Raw genomic sequence first — 15,178 nt, forward strand, 5'->3', positions numbered from 1 at the left:
CCTTACCCCCAGACCTCCGGACCCTTTTGTGCTTTGCCTCGGTTTGCGAACCATGTCTTGTTTTCTCTTCCCGAAGGGAGGGAGAGGTCTCGTAGACCATCTCTCAGTGGCTGTAGGCTACTTTTCGTGGTCGTAGGCCACTTTTCCCATTTGAAGACCAGTTTCTGATTTTCAGAGCCGTCGGCCGTGCGTCTCGGTTCGGGACCGCTTAACTTTCTTCGTTTGGCACGGTTTTTGGCACACACCTTGCTTCCTCTCTCTAGAGGGATACTGTGGCCCTGGAGACTACTTTTGTGGTCGTGCACCACTTTCGATGCTTAACAGCCTGTTTTCGGGGCACCCGGCTGCACATTTTGACCCCCCAAACCCTTGTTTTACATCCGTCTTGGTTCATTTTTGGCATGGACCTTGTTTTCATTGTTTGGGAGGTGGTACAAGGGTGGGAGACCACATTTTCTCCTTGGAGACCACTTTTCTCCCGCCAGCCAGGTTTCTTGTCAGCAAGCTGGTCTCCTTGGTCTTTGAGCCACATTTACTGGTCTCCCACCATACCACTAACTTGCATTCAATGTAGAGACCATCAAATAGGGCTGCCGACCACCTTTCATTGAGTTGAACCTTTTGAACTGCTCGGTCGACCAGGGGAAGTGGTCGGCCGACCACCTAAACTGGTTGGCCTGCCTCTCCCAGTTTTTTCTCTGTGAGTTGTTGCCAGCTGTGCTAGCTGGAAGGCACAGACTGGATCCTCCATACACGTGTATGGAGGATCTTCAACCTTGGTTTTTAGCTTCTTTGAGAAGCTTTGGTCCCTTTTGGCTATAAAAGAGAGCCTCCCCCTCCTTTGTGAGGGTTCAGAATTTGGTTGAAGGCACACAATACATCTCCCTCTATATTTCTTTATCTTGGCTCAAAAAGTGTATTGTTCTTGCACCTTTGCACACCATCTCATAGCCTAACCCTTCCACCATTGCTTGGAGCTTCTTGGAGGCCATTTTCAGAGGTTAAGGAGTTGGGTTTTGGGTCCAGAAGTTGCTGTCTTGCTGAGCTTCAAGAGTAACACACTTTTTTCCTCTTTTAAGCTTTATTTTGATCCATCTCTTAGCCTTATTTGCATGCATATTTGAGCTTTGTTATAAACTAAAAAAAGTCTTGTTTTGAGGTCCTTTTGATGTTTGTTTAAGGCCCTTTTGGTGTTAGGGGTCTTGTACCCTCTTGCATGCCTCATTTGGCCTTATTTTGTGCCATGCCATAGGGCCTTTGAGCTAGTCTTTGCTTGGCCTTTTAGCCACTGAAATCCAGCGAATTTTTAGTGGTTGGCATGTGGTTTTGAGGTCCTAAATCAGAGAGGGGTGACCCTCTCTCTTTTTGATCATGTTTACTTGCATTTTGGCCTATCAAAGGAGCCTTCATTTGTACACCTCCAAGCCTTGTTTTAGGCCCTTTTCAATGACTTTTAGGGCTTGCCTAGGCTCTGTCCAGAGTTGGTTTTGTCACCTTGGGTGTGTCTCTTGCATGTGTAGAATAACCCCTCTTATAGCCTATCAAAGGAGCATGACATTCTTGCATGCATTGATCATGTTTCAGTGGGTTTTGGGGCTTTATTTGGCATGTCATGTCTCTAAATTTTGTTGGTTTAGTGGCCTCTTGAATGCTTCATATGCTTGTAGTGTAATCCATGTTCACTAGCTCACATTGCATGTTGTTGTCGCCCTTCATTCTAGCATATTTTGGCCATGTTCTAAACTGCTTTTATTCATGATTTGGGTTGCTTTAGCTTTGTTTTGAGGTCCCATGGTCGAATGATGCTTTCCATGCATGCTTGTAGTGTAATACCATTGCCTAGCTTCTAGTTTTGAAGCCTCTTGCATGCTTAACTTGAGTTGTCTTCATGTTTTGGCAACATTGAACATGTTATTTCAGAGCTTATACTTGTGTCATATTCCCATGTTTCCCACTCTTTAAATGCGTTTGAGAGTTGCGCTTGTATGCCTCATTTTTGGGCTATTGCATGAGCTTCATTTTTGTACATTGCAAGTCATCATTTTAGTCCACTTTGCCACTGTTTTGGGTCTAGATAGGGACTATTTGGGGTTGGTTTGGTCATTTGGGCATCGCTTTGCATACCTCTAGTGTAATGCACTTCACTAGCTTCGGTAATTGTGCCATCCAACATGCATCGAGTGAGTTATTTGCATGATTCAGGACCATCTTGGATGTCATTTCAGAGCTGGAACATGTGTCATTGTATGCCATATTTCATCCTTGTCATGCTTTGGTAGAGTTGTACTTTGTTCCTTAGGTTTGGTCCCTTGCATTTGTGCATGTTTGCATGTACCTTGTTGCCTCATTTTCATCATATTGGCCACTAATTTGGGTTTGGCCGGGGCCCATCCACTTTGGTTTAAGTCCATCTTGTGTTGTGTATGCCATCTAATCCATGTTGTCGCATGATTGATCATTGCATTGTGTGTGTTTTGTTCATCTCATCGTGTATGTTAGCTTCACATGTGCATTGTGTATGCCATTTAGTATCCATGTGCATTGAGTATGCCATTGATTAGTTCATAGCATTGTGTATGCCATTTGCATGCTTGCATGTCATTCTGTGCATCTTCGCATCACTTAGTTGCATTGCATTTAGGTCGCATGCTAGAGTTGCATTTGTCCATACATTGTTTGTTGCATTGTGTTTGGAGTAGGGTTTAGTCCAAACACGGGAAACGAGGGACGTTTCGTACTCAAAGTGACGAAACGTGCCTCGATTCTTGGTCACCGACAATCTTGACTATCCATAATAGAGTTGTTGGTTTTAGTTGCTTATATGTGCATTCATGTCCCATTGAGTCGTGCAATTCGACTCCTCGGCCATCATGTACCGGGATGCGTGATTGGTGGCTCGAGGATCGAGGACTACACTCCCTAGAGCTTATGCAATGATGGGGAGAATGGTCGGGTACACATATGTTGAAAATACCTTGCCTTCTCTATCTCTTGCCTTTGTTGCAGAAAAAGCAGAAACCAGGAGAATGAACTGGTCGGCCGACCAGGTTTTTTGGCAGGCCGACCACCTTTTCTGGTCTTTACCACCAAGGGTGGTCGGCAGGTGGTCTCCCTTGCCCATAGCTGGTCGGCAGCCTTCCTCACAGCTTCCCTGGGTGGAGTTTCATCTCTCTGGAGCCTCGTGCAATTTTCTGAAATCAATTGCAAACAAAGGCGAGTCGAGGCATCGCGATGTATTTCTCGACAAGGCGACTCGGGTATGCATGCGTCCTTTATCATTAAAGGCAGAGCTGAGGCAATCCATTTCATATAGCTTGCATGCTAGTTTATTTGCTTCCTTAGTTAAATTTGTTGATTAGCTAGTGTTGTGTAATAATTACCTGTAATTCGTTATTCATCTGGGTTGTGTAATAATTAGTTTAATTAGCTTAGATTAGCCAGTTGGTTGTGTATTATTCATTCGGACCCTCCGAGGAGGGCAATGTTGTAATAAGTGTGCATATGTGTGATGCATGTCTTCCAACCCCACATCTTTCTCTATTTTATTTACCAGCTTATGATGGTTAGTTTTAAGGCACGTTTCAATTAGCATCCTTATGCTTGTATGTTTGCATCTATCCATTTATTTTGCATGCACTGGGCTCGGCGCATCATACTAACTGCATCGTATTTCAATTCCAAGTTAAATACATGTTACCTGTAGCAACTCATATGCCATCTTAGAATAGCCGAGCCTATCTTAGTTGCATTCTTGCATGTGTTGCATTAGATATCTCAACATAGTTAGGATTCATGCGTGTTTTCTAATTAGCTTCTTTCTTTGGCTCGGAGTACTCGGTAAGTGTTTATGCTTTAGCATCCTTGCATGCGTGTGAGTGACTGCCATGATAGCATGCTTATCATGATGCTATGTGCTTATGTGATATAACAGCCCGAATGCCTGTGGGTGAAGGTTGGATTGCTTGAATTGGAATAATTCGTCGAAACCCGTGTTTTAGCCTACTTGCGAGTAGCAAACTTCAATCCATTTTCAAAACAAACGGACATGCAATGCTTTGTTACAACTGAAGCAATCTAGTCTATACTTGTATGCTGTGCGCATCACATAATAATTCTAAGTTAATAGCCGGAATAAGTGCACATGTGTTTTCAAAAACAAGATATCATGCTTAGTAGTGGCCGATCTTTGATCGGGCGAGCGGGGATGCTCATGAAATGACCTTCCCCAATCGTACCCAAGTTCTCGAGCCGAGACAACTTTGGTGATGACGAACACGTGGTCTTAGGCACGAGTCAGGGTTTCCTAAATTTCCCCAAAATAAAATATTTAGGTGGCGACTCTGTGTCTGGTAAAGCAGTCCATGTTTGGCACTTCTTTCTAAAAATTAGTTTTTCAAAACGATTTGCCGGATTTGGACTCTTTGGTGATTTATCGATCTTGCATTGCACTTTGCGAGATTAGATTCAGAACCGTGACATCAAGTCCGAACTGTAGTGAGCCCAATGAACAAAACGGGAATTCTTCCCGGGACGTTCGGGCGCGTCTATAGTTTCTGGCGACTTTGCTGGGGATTTAGAGAACTTAACTCGAACTCATGATATGTTATTTTGATTACACTTATGTGTTTCTTTGCATTGCATTTACATTGGTGTGCCTAGGACACCGTGTTTGCCATCTACTATTCCTGAACGGTTTGCCGGAGGCTTGCTTTGAGAAGCGTGCCATAAGGCTAACCGGTTACGGGCTCTGCCACGATGGGAACACAAAACCCGATTTTTACCGGGGCACCCTTTTTGACCATTCGACCTAGTGCATATTCGGAATCCGTAGTGACCATTCCAAACTAGGACAAGTTGCTCACCCGATTATTAGTTGTTTGAAACCGCTGCGTACGTAGTGAAACCCTAGCTCCTGACAAAATAGGACAGGGAAACCGTACCCCTCCATAGGGGTGTTTTGGCTCTCACTTGTTTGCTATGTGCTTTTAAAGTGTGTCTCTACAGGAATGCATGTATCAGTTTGCAAGTTTAGGCAATAGGCCTACAGGCACCAGTGTTTTGAGAATCAGTATATCCGTGGGTATCAGATTCAGATTTGGGGCAGTGATTTGGGAAACAATGGCCAGTATTTGAGAACAGTATATTCAGCTTACGCGTTCCAACTGTGTCTTGTCATGCCGACTGTGTGTTGTGTTTATTTAAGCCGTTATGCTGTCCGTTTCTGGTTGTTTATTTCCTTATCATGCTTTTATTTATCTTTTTGGTAGGTAGTTTAGCACAATTGCTTCCGACCAAGCAGATATTCCCCAAGCACTCTGGACTAAAGGTCGTCGACTCCATCGATCTGAGGATCTAGTAGACGGACAACCAGTGTTCTATTCCTTACCCCTGGTTGTCAGGCGGAGGTTGAGAAGACGCAGTGTATCGGTACCGAGATTGCCAGATCAGTGGTCTTTGAACAGTCAGGTTGGGATTCCTGAGGCTACTCTAGAGATAGACATACCCGCAGTTCAGATAGATCAGGGTAGTATGGCAGGAATGGAAGAAATAATGCGTCAACTCTAGGAGAGCATGAGAACCATGCAGGAGAACGCTGCTCATCAAGCAGAATTTGCCAAACAGCAGGCCGTCGTCATGGCCCAACAGGCAGAACTAATCACCCGACTACAGCAGCAAGCCGGAGCATCAGCTTCACACCAAGCTCCTCCCCCACCAAGAGTTCCAGTACCCGAGGAGACGGCGAATGTCCATAACATCCAGGAGGATACAGACATCCCAACAAGGCCGGCTCCGCCCCCGATTCTACCTCAACTATCCAAGGCACCCACTTCTATCAATCAACCAGATTCTCCCTTCGAATTCGAGGTAGACCCCACGGCACTAAAAGTGAGCAAGCTTGAAAAGCTATTCAAGAAATCTCAGCGTGTGAAGTCCATCCCGGACATCGAGGATGGGTATACCGATGCAGCCGTAACGCTGCCGGACAGATTTAAGATGCCACATATTGACTGCTTTGACGGGTCCGGGGATCCCATGGTGCACTTACGGCTGTTTTTCAACATATTAAGGCCGATGGGCCTCACCAAACTACAGAAGCTTTCTTTATTTGGCTGGACCCTGTCAGGTGTGGTGGCCATCTGGTACGCAAAACTGGAAGACGACGTTAAGAGGAATTGGAATGAGATGGCCGAGGCTTTTGTCGCTCAGTACTCCTATAATACACAGATCGAGATCACAACCCGTGATCTCGAAACGACTAGGCAGGAGCCTAAGGAGAGTTTTTCTGACTTCGTAACCCGGTGGAGGGTCAAGGCCTCAATGATGACCACTAGGCCCACTGACAAAGATCAGATTCGGATGATTGTGCACAATCTCCAGCCCAAGCTTATGTAGAAAATGATTGTTCTCCTCTTCCCGACCTTTTCAGATTTACATGAGATGGGGGTACAAATTGAGGATGCTATGAAATAGGGTCTGATTGACCAAGACAGAGAGCAACCCAGGAGAACCTTCAACTGCAACACCAACGCAGGCACGAGCAGTGCTGCAACTGCCAGAGCCTCAGAAGTAAGCATGGTTACCACCACTCCTCCCCCAAGAACCCTTGCGGCTACACCATTCACCGGTGCGTCCGGTAGCAACTCACAGACAACCAAATACCAACCCCGAGGCCAAAGAACCTTCACCCCATTATATATGCCCCTATCCAAAGCTCTGGGGGTTTTAATCAGGAAAGGGCGCTTGAAGCCCCTGGAGCCGCGGCCATTGCCGAATCCATTTCCCCCCTCCCATAATCTAAACAAATACTGTGCCTTTCACTAACAACACGGTCATGACACTGACCAATGCTTCCGATTACGTCATGAGATTCAAGATCTCGTTGATAATAGGGTGATTGTGCCTCCAGAGAAATCCAATGTCACAACCAACCCTCTCCCACCACACAACCAAGCTCCACATCCCAAACGCATCAACTTTATCCAGACCAGGGTCATGTCATACGACCCCAGCATATATATCACCCCATCTCACCTACCCAAGCCGGAGGTGTTCCTTCCTGACAGCACTACCTTGTGCATGTTGGACATCTCCCGAACCCAACCTGAACCAATGGTGGTGGCTGTTGAAGACAAAATAGGGATGATTTCGGAGAAAAGTGGTACAGTGGATTCAGGGACTGAGGAATTGAGGAGCTTTGCTGAGGAGGTGTACAATCTGAGTGGCTACATTGCGTCAGCGGGTCAGATTAGGCCAAATGTGGAATTGCCGATGGGGGCAGAAATTTGTGTACTACGGGGGGATGGACTTGATTAGAGGATAGATGACTTAGCAGTTCAGGAAGAGGACATTGCTGACCTTCAGATTTTCAACGAACAAGATTCGGGGAACATGACAGTCAACTGGTTCGATTTTGAGGAGTCAGCAGAGGTCACAGGGTGGCTTGATGACCAACCAGATATTGTTGAAGAATCTCAACTGGAAAAGGGCCCGTCAGGGGCAAGGACATCAATTGTGGCCGGAAGGGTTGGGGATCAGAATACATCGCCGGAGAGCACCGGTGCCAAGAATTTCGCTCAGGATTTGGGCATTTTGAATACCGGGAATGTTGAACAGCAAACTGTACTGACACAGTTGGAACAAGAAGGAATCGTGGACTCTAAGAGAGCCAGAAAAGCCAAGGCCCCTGTGGGGACTGAACCTGCTGTGTGCACAAAGATAGAGCGTGCTGCGAGCACATGGACGGAAGGTACTGTGAGTACAATGATAGTTGCAATGGAGCCAGACAGGTGTCTGTCGGCTGCCGATGGCATGTGGTGGGAAAACGATGATTTATGTCTTGCTCACACAGATGAGGATTGGGGGAGTAACCAACCAGACGATACCTGGTACATTGGCGAAGTTGATCATATGACTAGGAGCGGACGGTGTTTCAAGCCCCCACACCTAGATCAACCAGAGGCGTCCGGGAAAGACAAGGAGTCGGAGAAGCAGAAAGAAAAGCTACTTGAAGAAGAGGCCGTGCTGAAGCAGTTGAAAAAGATACAAGCAAACATCTCCATCTAGGGACTGCTTATGGCTTCACGTGTTCATAGACAAGCTGTCCTATCAGCAATGGACAAGGCCAAACTCTCAATAGACACCACGTCTGAACAGTTGGTGGGATTGGTTTTTCTGGGAGGGGCTTCCCCGATGTTGACCTTTTCCGACAAGGAACTGCCGCCTGAGGGCGCGAATCATAACAAACCGCTCTACATCTCTGTGGAATGTAGAAGCAAATGGATACCGGTGGTTCTTGTCGACACAGGATCCGCTATTAACGTGTGCCCGTCAAGGACGGCATATCCAATCGGGTTGAAGCCCGCGGACTTTGTGCCAACAATCCAGGTGATAAGGGCATATGATAACACAAGCAAAGAGGTGATGAGGACTGTGAAAATTCAGACTCAGGTTGGTCCAAGACAACACAAGATTGACTTCCATGTCTTGGGCGTTCCTGCAACCTTTAATTTACTCTTAGGGCGGCTGTGGCGGCTGTGGCAGTACCAGGTGAAGGCAGTTTCTTCCACCTTGCACCAGATATTGAAATACTCCCACGAGAAGGGGGTGGCTATTGTTTTTGGGAATTTGTCAATCCATCCGCCGCCAGAAGTGTCTACACCGGTTTTGGAAATCGAGCATGGCATGGAGGATGTGTTTGGGTTTTACCCTAGCCAAGGCTCAGGTTGTACAGAACATCTTAGCTGCCGAGGAGGGGGTGTATGTCAGAGCTCAATCAGTGTACCTCATGAACAAACTCCAGCACATTCCTGGGATGGGACTGGGAAGAAGTGGCCAGAAGGGCATCGCAGTATCGGTCGAAGTGCTGCATAACCCACATACCTTTGGTTTGGGTTATCTGCCCACCAAAGAGGATTGGGTAAGGAAAGGCAAGGAGATGGCCAGGAGAGCCAGAGCAAAGCAGGAAGGGAAGCCTTATGAGTTAATGCACCGACCCATCTAGGGTACCCTAAACGGACGCTTTGTCCAAGAGGGAGAGGATTTTCCATTCTGCGGTTTCCCAGAGTCATGGTTGAATGCGGAGAAGCGTCGCTTGCCAGGGTTTGAGATCTTCTTTGACCTGCAGTTATCCAGGGATGATGTTGCCGAAGAGCAGACAGACCCATCAACTGAGTTTGAGCAGTACAAGAAAGTGGATTTTGAGAACGTTGAAATCGAAATGGGGGTAGCGCTGGGTTGTCTACTCTCAGATCCTCCGATCGTACAGAAGTTCTTGGGGGATAACTTCTCGGTGTCCATGATTAGGAATGAAACGGCTGCGAGCCCACCGTCAAGCATTTTGGATGCATCCATCGCACCTTCTCTTATCTGGCAGTACGATGAGGGATTTTTGTCAAGCAGCACCGGGTCAGGTAGTGAGCCGGAATCTGATTCCACCGAGTCTGTAGAGTCGGAATCAGGTTCCAGCTTGTCTGAGTTTGAGTCCGGTAATCCTGGGGGTGATAACCCGGATACCACAATCCTGTCTTGGTCGTCTTTTTCTTTCTCTTTTGAGTCTGTTGTAACAGAGGAATCAAACGATTTGGAAGTAATTAATGAGAATGGAATGGCTGTGGCTTTTGAGTACTTTTCTGTGCCTTTGATTTATTGTATTAATCAGGACTTTCAAAATTTTGATGAAAGCGACGAGGAAGAAATTTCTCCGATTTTACAACGTTTAATTGATCAAGAGCAGAAGAGATTTGTTAAACCCTTGGTTGATGAAATCACTACAGTTAATGTGGGTACTGAGGAGGACCCGCGGCTGGTCCAGATCAGGTCCACGTTGCCTTCGGAGGAGCGCGAACGCTTAGTCGCTTTATTAAAAGATTTTAAAGATGTTTTCGCGTGGTCCTACGAAGACATGCCTGGAATCGATCTTGAGATTGTACAGCACCGGATCCCTCTTGACCCAGAGGCCCGACCCGTTAAACAGAAACTCAGAAGGATCCGTCCGGACTAGGCTCTCAAAATTAAAGAAGAGGTCACCAAGCAAATTGACGCAGGGTTCCTGTTGGTATCTTGAGTACCCAACTTGGTTGGCCAACATCGTTCCGGTGCCGAAGAAGGATGGCAAGATCCGGGTATGCGTGGATTTCAGGGATTTGAATAGAGCTAGTCTGAAAGATGACTTCCCTTTGCCGCATATCGACGAGTTAATAGACTTCACAGCGGGGCATGCTTTGCTTTCGTTCATGGATGGATTCTCAGGCTACAATCAGATAGTGATGGCACCTGAAGACCAAGAGAAGACTGTTTTCACCACTCCGTGGGGGACTTATTGCTATAGAGTAATGTCATTTGGGTTGAAGAACGCTGGAGCTGCATATCAACAGGCCGCAACCACGATATTGCATGACATGATCCATAAAGAGGTTGAGGTGTACGTGGACAACATGATTGTCAAATTCAAAGAAATAGAGGGCCACTACACCGCCTTGCAAAAGTTTTTTCAAAGGATCAGAGAATTTCGATTGCGGCTGAATCCTCAGAAGTGTACGTTTGGTGTTACAGCAGGGAAAATGCTGGGGTTCTTGATTACATAGAGAGGTATTGAAGTCGACCCTTCCAAAATCAAGGCCATCTTAGAAATGTCACCACCTAGGACTAAAAAGGAGGTGCGAGCCTTTCTGGGTAAAGTGCAATTTATAAGACGGTTTATCTCAAAATTAACCTTGACTTGTGAACCACTTTTTGGTCTCCTGAAGAAAGGAAAGAATTTCCAATGGGACGGCCGATGCCAAGCTGCTTTTGAACAGATCAAGGAATACTTACAGAACCCACCCGTGTTGTCACCACCTGAGCTGGGGAAACCGTTGATTTTATACCTTTCAGTGACTGAAACTACGATGGGCTGCATGCTCGCACAAGAGTCTGAGGACAAGGTGGAAAGGGCTATCTACTATCTGAGCAAGAAGATGTTGGATTACGAGACCCGCTACACTCCACTCGAGAAGGCTTGCTTGGCCTTGGTATGGGCTACCAGGAAGCTGCGACACTACCTGTTAGTCACTCTGTAATGTTGGTTTCAAGATTAGATCTCATCAAATATCTCTTTGAGAAACCAGCACTTATGGGTAGGCTAGCTCGTTGGTTGCTTCTACTTTTCGAATTCAATCTAAAATATGTGACTCGCAAGTCAGTAAAGGGGAGAGCGGTAGCGGAGTTCCTAGCCGATCACCTAGTGGAAGGGGATGAAGTAGTTGAGTACTTATTCCCAGATGAGGCCATTTTGTATATCGAGGATGAAACCTGGATGATGTACTTTGACGGAGCGTCAAACCAGTACGGGTATGGGATAGGGGTGTTGCTGATAGCACTCGACAATTCCCGTATCCTTCTAGCATTTAAACTTCGGTTCAAAGTCTCGAACAACGAAGCAGAATATGAGGCATGCATTGTCGGTTTAGAAGCAGCCCTAGAACTAGGGGCAAAACGGTTGGACGTCATCGGGGACTCGAACCTTGTTGTATCCCAAGCGAAGGGAGATTGGAAAGTCAAAGAAGAAAAAATGATACTCTACCATCAGACCCTGGACTTGCTGATTCCTTGGTTTGAGAAGCTGAACTTCGCTCATCTACTAAGAGAGAACAACAGGTTCACAGATTCACTAGCAACTCTATCTTCCATGATAGACATCCCTTTAAGAGTCCGGATGCGTCCAATCATTATTGACCAGAAATTTGTACCGGCTTATGAGTTGATTACTGCCATAGATGAGGTTCAAGATGAGAACCCCTGGTATTACGATGTCTGGAACTTCTTGGAAAAAGAGACGTATCCACCAGGGGCAAATGCCAAAGACAAGAGGGCAATCCGAAGAGTAGCTGCTCAATTCATCATCTGTGGAGGAAAACTGTATAAGAGAGGTCATCTGGGAATGCATAAGCCGTGTGTTGAGGCTGAAGAGTCGAAGCGCCTAATGGAGGCCATCCATGGAGGAGAATGCGGAGCACATGTGATCGGGGTGATGCTAGCCCGAAAAATCCTCAGACAGGGGTACTACCGGTCCACCATGGAGAAAGATTGTATCGGCTTTGTTTGGCGATGCCACAAATGTCAGATCCATGCAAACCGCATGAACATCCCGCCGTCGAAGCTGTACAATATGACTTCGCCAGGGCCATTTTCAGTTTGAAGAATCGATGTGATCGGGGCTATCACTCCAAATGGGTCTAATGGGCATGAGTTCATTCTGATCGCGATAGACTATTTCACAAAGTGGGTCAAGGCCTAATCTTATGCGGTGTTGAAGGCGCCGCACGTTGCAAAGTTTATCAAGAACAACATCATCTGTTGCTATGGGGTCCCGAACGAGATTATCTCAGATAATGATTCCCACTTTAAGAAGGAAGTGATTGACTTGTTGGAGAAATATAACGTGGCTTTTCATAAGTCATCTACATATCGGCCGCAGACCAATGGAGCAGTTGAGGCCGCCAACAAGAACATCAAGCATATTTTACAGAAGATGGTGAAAACCTATAGGGACTGGCCAGATAAGCTATCGTTTGCTCTATGGGGCTACCGGACTTCAATTAGAACTTCTACTGGAGCGACTCTGTATTCATTGGTTTATGGGATGGAGGCCGTTCTACCTATCGAAATTGAGGTTCCGTCATTATGAGTATTGGTTGAGTGTTAGATAGATAGCCGAGGCAGATTGGCAGTAGAGCAGATTTGAAGAACTCATGCTCTATGATGAACGAAGACTGAAAGCACTGTACCATGTTCAAGGTTATCAACGCAGAACTGCCAGGGCTTTCAACAAGAAAGTCAAGTCCAGGAATTTGAAGGAAGGAGATTTGGTGCTCAAAGACAACCGAGCTCCCATCTATGACCCTAAGGGCAAGTTCAGACCTAATTGGACTGGTCCTTACATCATCAAGTTTATCTGGTCGGGTGAAACTGTCATTTTAATGGACCTAGATGGTCTAGAGTTCTCACAGCCGATCAACATGGACAAATTGAAATAATATTACCCCTGAGAAGCTCGTTAGGCCGAAAACCCGAAAGGGCGACCTAGGCAAAAGTTAGAGCACAGAAAATTTGAAATTATAAAAACTGAGCTCGCAAGGTTGAAAACCCGCAAAGGGTGGCCATGGAAAAAGTTAGAGCGTAAAAGGTGAGGGTTAATACACGAGTGAACCTGAGCCGAACTACGTAAGGCTTGATTCCTATCTTTGGGATACGTAGGCAACTTCATCCTGAAATCCAGTCATAAACTTTTTCCCGATCAACCTTGTCCATTTGATCATCTCGGTCATCTTTGTCTATTCAGCATTCAAGAGCTTCGGTTGTGATCTCCGGTGCAGTGCTATTCAGACTAGGGGCAACTTTCCAGTTGCTGAGATCCGGGGTTGAACATCTCAGTGGCAGATCTCAGGCGCGTCCAGTTCTGATCCATATCGAAAATGGTTTTGAAAAGTTTTAATAAAAGTTAATTTTGCTCAAATTAATCATTTACAACTTAGACCATTTTTGGACCAAACGGGAAATTTTCAGTACCCACAACCTTCAATTTTATTGATTTCAATACAGAGTTCTCCTGCTCTTGCATACAAATTGAAGTTGTTTTTGATTACATTCATACAGAAAACTTGAAAGTTCTGATTAAAAGCAATAAATTCGGGGCATAGATAGATCAGGTATTCCTGCGCCCCCTCTTGAAGCTAGCAATCTGTGCCTCTTCATTGAGCCAATCTATGCACTCATCAGACAAGGTGCAACTGAAAGTGGGAGCGGGGGCCAGAAGCTCTCTCGTCCTCCATGCCGTGGCATACCGAGCTAGTTGTGCGCCTCGGACCAGAAATGCAGCGGGGTATTCTATCCCCTCTGCCGGGCAAATCTGATCATGGCCGAACTGGCGCTGGAGCTGGAAAGGAAAGTAGAACACACAGTGTGTCAGGCCGATCAACTGAATCCCAGGCTGGCGAGACATACTGTAGCTCATTGCCGGTAGATTGAGCCAAGGACAGCGCCAAGCAATGCGGTCTGCGGACAAATTGCACATCCAATCGAACCACCATCCCTCATCTAGGGCATCAACTAGACGACGTCGGAAAAAGTAGCCGCGAGCTGAGTATGCTGGGCAAGAGTCCACAACCTGCAACTTATCCATCAACCACACCTGGGAAGGGATGAAAAATGAGAGATTAAAGAATAGAGAGATGTACGATGAGAGAAAAGTGAGAAAAGGGCTTTGTGAGAAAAATCGAGCTTGAGGGCCGAGTGATGTGAGCAATATACATGTGAGATAGGGTGGGAAACATTACCTGCAGCAGTAGTGGACTCCCCGCAAATCTGGTCGTCTCTCGGCGATGAAAAGCATCCAAGCCCATCAATGTCTCGGCCAATGACATGGCAATGCAGCTTTTGCCCTCCCTTACGCCTTGGGCAACCTCGATCAACTAGACACTAGATCCTCCGGAGCCGGAGGCAAGCAAGAAATGAGATAGCATGCACAAACAAAGGGCATGTCGTCGAAAGCCTTGCCAATGATGGTTACCGCGGTCACCGACATCGGAAAACCGACAAATCAAACTCGGAATATCCAGCATTCCGTCACAAATCAAAGATCGAGCGTCGTGCATAGTGAGCCCACACATTCGTCTTAAGGCTTGGGCATGGCCGAAGCGAAGTTGGGGCAAGATTTCTTCGTTGCGCTCAGATTCCATCAAAGCTTGGAAATCTTCGAAGGTAGACACACCTCTTTCCCGCCAAAGCTAAAGACGTGTTACCGGATTCCAAAACTTCGCCACGGCATGGACGAACGGAAGATGTAGCGGAGTGCGACTCAGCATGAATAGTGCATTTATGTTGAAGTCCCGGAAGTTCAATTTTTCCGAGCTGTCTAAGGTAGCAATCCAAGCTGTGAGATTTTGGATGAGAAATGCCTCCATTTTGATGCAAAACTGAGATGGAATGAAAGAATCACGAAGCTGGAACTTTTATAGAGGATAAGGCACTGTTTGGAGGACATGTGTCAAAAATTTGGAGGTCGCCGGGCCAAGTGGTCGGCCGACCACCCATTGTTCTCCAAGGCAGAAAGCTGGTCGGCCAGCCTTCTCTGGTAGTCGGCCATGGAGGAAAGTTGGTCTTTGGTCTTTTCCTAGTCTCTAGAAGGGAGCTCCTAGCATTT

Source organism: Camellia sinensis, chromosome 5 (assembly GCF_055761805.1).
Source record: "Camellia sinensis isolate YWXY chromosome 5, ASM5576180v1, whole genome shotgun sequence".
NCBI classification, from domain to species: Eukaryota; Viridiplantae; Streptophyta; class Magnoliopsida; order Ericales; family Theaceae; genus Camellia; species Camellia sinensis.